Source organism: Balaenoptera ricei, chromosome 7 (assembly GCF_028023285.1).
Source record: "Balaenoptera ricei isolate mBalRic1 chromosome 7, mBalRic1.hap2, whole genome shotgun sequence".
NCBI lineage: Eukaryota > Metazoa > Chordata > Mammalia > Artiodactyla > Balaenopteridae > Balaenoptera > Balaenoptera ricei.
Genome location: NC_082645.1, coordinates 72,627,418 through 72,635,266, shown reverse-complemented (window position 1 = coordinate 72,635,266; position 7,849 = coordinate 72,627,418). Strand labels below are relative to the sequence as shown.

The window sequence follows — 7,849 nt, the reverse complement described above, 5'->3', positions numbered from 1 at the left end:
ATAAGACATTTTTATGGGCAAAGACATTTAAATATACATTTTTACATGTCACAAAATATTATACTTTGGGTTTTTTTCAACCATTTAAACATGTAAAAATCATGCTTAGCTTGTGAGCCATAGAAAAATAAGTAGTTTCTTAACTCCTGATCTAAACTATCCTCTAAGTATCAGCTAAATTGCCACTTATAATTTGAAATTTTCCCTAGTTTATGTAAAATGTTCTCTAACTCAAGCAGATTTAGTATTTCTCCTACACTTTCTTAGAATTCATGTACAACTATAAAGGTTTATTGAGTTTCATTTTTGTGACAATCTTTTTTTTTTTTTTTCTCTCCAGAAGACTAAAGTATCCCAGGTTCTACATCTGTTAAGTGTAGTTGGGATTTGAACGTAAGAGTTTGCAGCAGAGACTGTTATTAGTCACAATAGCAAATGTCAATTCTTAAGTAATCTCTCTGCCATCTGTTACAAGCAGGGGCTGAGGAACAGAACTCAATAGGTGGAGAAAAAGCATAATTTGGGGATTGAATGAGTAGCATTTAAGGAGATCAGTGTGTCAAGTGGTTTTGCTGGACTCTGGACAAGTTATTTAGTTTTTGAATTTCTGCTTCTTCATTTTAATATTGAAAGGCTATGATGAGATGTTCTTTAAGTTTCTCTCATTTCTTTCATTTTTATGATTCTAAGACATCAGGACAGTATACAATCAGGAAATAGTTTATATAGTGAGTATCCAAAATACACAGATTTACGTATTGAAAGGACAAGAGAAGGAAAATGTTAAAGAGGTTACACAAACAAACTAATATTTTTAAATGGCTCATTAATCAATGAGAGTACTGGAAATAATTCAGTAAACATGTTAGTGTATGCTACACTGAATTTACCATCAAATTAATGAAGCTGGAGTCTGGTCCAGTGCTGGATTACAGCATTTACAGCATTAAAAAATTTTTTTTTATTATTTTATATTTATTTTTGGCTGCATTGGGTCTTCATTGCTGCACGTGAGCTTTCTCTAGTTGCAGCGAGCGGGGGCTACGCTTCTTTGCGATGCACGGGCTTCTCACCGCGGTGACTTCTCTTGCTGCGGAGCACGGGCTCTAGGCACGTGGGCTTCAGTAGTTGTGGCACATAGGCTCAGTAGTTGTGGCACACGGGCTTAGTGGCTCTGCAGCATGTGGGATCTTCCCGGACCAGGGCTTGAACCCATGTCTCCTGCATTGGCAGGTGGATTCTTAACCACTGCGCCACCTCTGCATACTTGGGAATTACCTATGCACCAACCTGGGCACCTTATGACAAACCCTGCAATCATGTGATGCTCTGCCTAAGCTAATCGATAGCATCAAGAGCCAGAACCAAAAATTCTAGTTTTGCCAGATCTCCGGCACTAACTCTTCTGACTTCAGTTTACATTATCATCAATGGTGCTATTCTGTTTGAAATTTTGAAGTCCATTTATTGCATCTTGCTTAATATTCCTGTCATTTTTGGCCACACCCACAATAAAAGCCCCTTGATTTCTATTCTCATGTGGATGCTACTCAGAAACTGTCTATTTACCTAAGCCAAGTTCCCCACTACCTTTCTCCAAAATTTTTCCACTGGGGTCTCTGCATTCCTTGGTTTCATAGTCATCTAGGATATCGAACCAGTCAAAGAAAATCTAGCAATAAATGATATCTGAATTTCCTCCACAGGAAGAGGAGAAGCTGCTAAATTCTCCAGCTACCATATTCTTTGAGACGGGAGATAAAGTTGGCTGATTTCTTATTATTTAAAAAACATACCCCCTGATTACTTCTCCTTAGACTATTTTTTTTTAAAAAACAGTCCAACTTTTTCACTTTATTGCACTCCTCATATGCTATATATTGCCTTTGTGGGCATGGACACATCCTCTACTGATTTTAATACTTGGTGAAATCTTCTTCACTACTTCATTTTCTGCAGACCAGAAAAATCATTGCAATGATATTATATGATGCTGTCTCTCTCGTAGGTAGAATACATGGGTTGCCGGAATTATGAAATAAAAAACAGAACATCCAGTTAAATTTGGGTTTCAGATAAAAAGCAATTTTTAAAGTATCCCCCATGCAATATTCAAAATATATTTACACTAAATACTTATTTGTTGTTTATCTGAAATTCAAATGTAACTGAGCATTTTGCATTCTAAATGATAATCCTAATGGTATATAAGGCATATTACGAAGTGAAATATACATTTTTTTGAATAAGGAAAATCAATTATATGGATGTATGTGTGTATGTGTGTGTGTTTCAAGAGCAAAGTGGATACCACTTTTATTTCCCATTCCCAGTGATGGTAGGATCAGTGGAGCCTATGACTATAGGCCTGTTGCCACACTACCTTTATTATAAAGTGAGTTTCTTTGTCTGAGGCAATACTATGTGGAATACCATATTAATAAATCAAACATACTGTGAACCCTCAAATAATGATGCTGATGGAAGTCCTGTCAGCAAGAAAGGCAAGTCCATATTCAGAATACATGTTAATCCTGAAAAGGATAAATTATTGTCCTTTCCATGATGAAATGGGTATTCAGGAATCAACACCAAGTGGCTAGTTGGCCTCCATGACAGATCATGGTATACAGGGGCCTCAGAGCCATTAGTGTCCACTGCTGACAGGTTGGATATTTAGCCCCTCTGGTGGCTAGATCAGCTTTAGCAAGAAAGAGACCTTGTGGTTTGGCTTATACATAGTCTCTGTATCTGCCACCATGGCTACTCCATTTATGTGCAACCACTGGATTGGTGGAGGGAAGAGGCTAGTTGACATCTACTGCATATCATCCTTACCACCTGGTTACTGAGTTCTACTTGTGCAGTGGATGCTCTCTTGGGTGCATTAGTGAGTACTACAAAGGTCTTCACATTTTGTGCCCACTCCTGTAGTTACATTAACGTACTTCTTTTTCAGACCTCCTTGTCTATGGACTTCTAACCTCTCTCATTCCAAGTCCCAGACCAAAACATTTGTTACATCCCAGGGGTCAGGGTATGTTCTTACTTGAGGCCACTCTCTCTCTCACACAGGTGGACGGCCAGATGCATAACCCAAACCTCTTTCCCAGGAGTACTACTGTCTTTCCAAGATAGCCCGTGATGGATTGTAGTTAAAAAGCAATAGATATTGTGATCACCTAGAGGGGTGGGATAGGGAGGGTGGGAGGGAGATGCAAGAGGGAGGGGATATGGGGATATATGTATACGTAGAGCTGATTCACTTTGTTATACAACAGAGACTAACACACCATTGTAAAGCAATTATACTCCAATAAAGATGTTAAAAAAAAAAAAGCAATAGATTATTGGCTCACAAAATATACTGAATTAACCAATTAATCCAATAAACCCAGGTGTTTTTCTCTCTCTTTTCTCAGTTGATTATCTATAAGACACCACATATGAGGTCCTACGTGTAAGCTGAAAATAACAAAGACAAGACCCTGTGGGGGTGGGATGCAGAATTAAACTTCCAGGCAGTTCTGCTTGTGCACATGTGTGAAGTATACAGCTCTAGTAACCTAGTTGTAGCCCTGCCAAATTGATCACAAACACTGGCTATTGAAAGCAAAAGCACACAGAAGCCAGAGAGGTGTGTATAAAGAGAGTAAAATGAATCTGAGATGTATCAGAGTGGAACACAGACAGTGTCTGCACATTTGGTAACCTTGTTCTTTCTTAACATTTGTTCAGCAATTCAACAACATGAAATTTAATACAGGCAAACCTCGATTTCAGACCACTGCAATAAAGCAAAAAGTCACACTTCTTTTTTTTGATTTCCCAGTGCATATAAACTTTATGTTTACACTACACTATAGTCTACTAAGTGTGCAATAACACTGTGTCTAAAAAAACAATGTACCTATCTTGAATAAAAAATACTTTATTGCTAGAAAATGCTGACCATCATCTGAGCCTTCAGCAAGTCCTAATCTGTTTGCTGGTGGAGGGTCTTGCCTTGATGCTGATGGCTGCTGACTGATCAGGGTGGTGGTTCCTGAGGGTTGAGGTGACTGTGGCCATTTCTTGTAGAAAGACAACAGTGAAATTTGCCACCTGGAGTGACTCTTCCTTTCATGAGTTATTTCTCTGTAGCATACAATGCTGTTTGATAGCATTTTACCCACAGTGAAACTTCTTTCAAAATTGGAATCAAACCTCTTAAACCCTGCTGATGCTTAATCAACTAAGTTTATGTCATATTCTAAGTCTCTTGTTGTCATTTCAGCAATATTCACAGCATCTTCACCAAGAGTAGATTCCAGCTCAAGAGATCACTTTCTTTGCTCATCCATAAGAAGCAACTCATCCGTTAACATTTTATCATGAGATTGTAGCAATTCATTCCCATCCTCAGGCTCCATTTCTAATTCTATTTCTCTTGCTATTTATACCAGATCTGCAGTTACTTCCTCCACAGAAGTCTTGAACCCCTCAAAGTCATCCAAGAGGGTTGGAGTCAACTTCTTCCAAACTCCTGTTAATGTTGATATTTTAATCTATTCCCATGAATCATGAATGTTCTTAATGGCTTCTAGAATGGTGAATCCTTTCCAAAAGGTTTTCTATTTTCTTTGCTTAGATCCATCAGAGGAATCACTATCTGTGGCAGCTTTAGCCTTAAGAAACGTATTTCTTAAATAACAAAATTTGAAGGTCAAAATTACTCCTTGATCCATGGGCTGCAGAATGGATGTTATGTTAGCAGACATGAAATCAAAGTTAATCTCATTGTACATCTCCATCTGAGCTCTTGGGTGACCAGGTATATTGTCAATGAGCAGTAATATTTTGAAAGGGATCTTATTTTTCTGAGCAGTAGGTCTCAACATTGGGCTTAAAATATTAAGTAAACCATATTGTAAACCTATGTGCTGTCATCCAGGCTTTGTTGTTCCATTTATAGTGCACAGGCAGAGTATATTTAGCATAATTCGTAAGGGCCCTAGGATTTTCAGAATGGTGAATGAGCATTGGCTTCAGCTTAAATTCACCAGCTACATTAACCCCTAACAAGTGCTTTGAAGCTTTGAAACCAGGCATGTACTTCTCCTCTCTAACTATGAAAGTCCTAAATGGCATGTTATTCCAATAGAAGGCTGTTTCCTCGCATTGAAAATCTGTTGTTTAGTGTAACCACCTTCATTAATAATCTTAGCTAGATATTCATAATAACTTGCTCTAGCTTTTACATCAGTATTTGCTGCTTCATCTTGCACTTTGAAGTTACAGAGATGGTTTCTTGGCTTAAACCTCATGAATAAACCTTTGTTGGCTTCAGACTTTTCTTCTGTAGCTTCCTCACCTCTCTCAGCCTTCATAGACTTGAGCAGAGTTATAGCCTTGCTCTGGATTAGGTTTTGGCTTAAGAAAATGTTGTGGCTGGTTTGGTCTTCTATCCGGACCACTAAAACTTTCTCCATAACAGCAATAAGGCTGTTTTGCTTTCTTAACATTCCTGTGTTCACTGGAGTCACACTTTTAATTTCTTTCAAGAGCTTTTCCTTGGCATTCACAACTTGGCTGTTTAGCACAAGAGGCCTGCCTTTTGACCTATCTCAGCTTTGGCATGTCTTCCTCACTAAGCCTAATCATTTCTAGCTTTTGATTTAAAGTGAGAGATGTGCGACTCTTCCTTTCACTTGAACACTTAGAGGCCATGGTAGGGCTATTAATTGGCCTAATTTCAATATCGTTGTGTCTCAGGGAATAGAAAAGCCCGAGGAGAAGGAGAGAGACGGGGGATGGCTGGTCAGTGGAGCAGTCAGAGCACACACCACATTTATCAGTTAAGTTTGCTGTCATGTAGGAGAGCTGCTTGTGGCACCACAAAACAATAACAATAGTAACATCAATGATCATTGATCACAGATCACTATAAGAAATATAATTATCATGAAAAAATTTGAAATATTTAGAGAATTATGGAAATGTCACACAGACATGAAGTGAGCAAATGCTGTTGGGAAAATGGCACCAATAGATTTGCTCAATGCAGGGTTGCCACAAACCTTCAATTTGTAAAGAATTCTGTATCTGTGAAGTACAATAAAGCAAAGAGCAATAAAACAGGATATGCTCGTAAGTTTTCTAATCCTTTTAGCTAAGCAAGTTGGAGAAAAATCAATGAACTACGTAGATAGTGGTCATTACAACTTAATTACAAAATTCACCTGAGTCTTCACTGTGACTGTTCTTTGTTGAGTCACATAATAAACATTCCAAATCCACAATCATTATTTTAAGTCTTGCCTTCATCATTTCCAATAGACAACTTGAAAAACTCTTGTGGTCATGGGTATTCTTCTCAACTTGTGCTCAGGTTCAAACATTATTTCTGTCTGTGACTTTTAGTCACTACCTTTTTTCTGGTCTCAGATAGTGAGGTATTCATCCTGCTCAGGACTAACCTCTCTACTTGTATCAGCTCCATCTTTTACCCATTCATCATACATTATTCTCTAGCTCTCTTTACCTCCTTTTTCTTAGCTTAAACTTATATCTTTTTATTAAGAAAAAAGTCCTTGACCCTGGGAACATTCTAGTGACTAATACTCTTACCTATGTTTACATTAAAACTTGTCAAGAAGAGTCCTCATTAGTCATTGTGTCTACTTTGTTGCATGTCAGTCTTCAGTCTGTTGTAATCTGTGTAGTTATTTCTCTTCCAGGTCCTGAAGCTACTGTGGCTAAGGCCCCTGTGATTTCTTAGTATTCAAAACAAATATATTCAGTGACTGTCTATCTGGATATCTCCTAACCATTATTATGTTTATATATTTCCACCTAGGCATAGATACTCCCTCTGCAAATACAACACTGCATTTTCTTTGACTCTCCTCTGATTGCTTAGATAATTGTTTTTCATGTCTCCTCTTCTCCTGTCCATGAGATACTACAAATTCTCCCTTGATGGTCCTATTTACTCTATAGGTCTTGAACACCATTGATATCTGTATTTCAGACAGATTTCAGGTTCATATATCCAGCATCCTCTGGTACACATCTACTTTATACTCATAGCTAATGCAAAATTATTCAATACTGAAATCATAATCTCTCTATCCAGTTATCTACCTTAGTAACCAAGGGGTCATCCTTAACTTCTTTTTCTAATTCCACTACATACATTCAGTTTCTATAGCTACATTCAATTAATTGTCAAGTCCTGTTGGGTTTATCTCTTATACATTTCTCAAACCTACTCTAACTTATCCATTCCTACTACAACTATTCTCATTCAAATATTCACTGTTTCTTATTTAAATTACTACAATAACCAATAACTCTTTTCTAATTTCTAATTCATCATGCTTAGTGATTTTTCTATGTTTCTGCTTGAAATATTTATCTAAAACATAAACTTAACTGACTTTGTTTGACTTCCATCAAATGTAGACCAGGTACAAGGATTTGGGTACAAGTAGTTTACATGGGAGGTGATCCCAGAAAGCATCATTTTGAAGTGAAGTGAGACAGGAGATGGAGGAAAGTCAATAAATGATGTATTAATAAGTGAGTTATCACCTTGAAGCTCAATCCTGTTGAGGACCTATTAAAAGAATTGTATATCATACTTCAGAAATGACTGCTAGGGCATAAGAAAGCTATAAAGTTTATTTCTCAATTCCTGTCTCACTGGTTGAGGATCACTCGTAAGGTGAGTTGACTTCCTGGCACTTCCACCTGCCCTTTGTGAAGGCCTAACACGGTCCAATAGTCAGGGAAAGCTGTCCAACAGAGAGAATCGGGTGCTTGAGGTAGGAAACAATTAATGTATATGGGAACTGTAACTGAAGCT

At 37.7% G+C, this 7,849-nt stretch overlaps 1 pseudogene; it reads right to left on the bottom strand.

Annotated features, from left to right (window-relative positions):
- Nucleotides 1-3,962: 3,962 nt before the first annotated feature.
- Nucleotides 3,963-5,709, bottom strand: LOC132368583 (tigger transposable element-derived protein 1-like; annotated as a pseudogene).
- Between the last annotated feature and the right edge of the window lie 2,140 nt (nucleotides 5,710-7,849).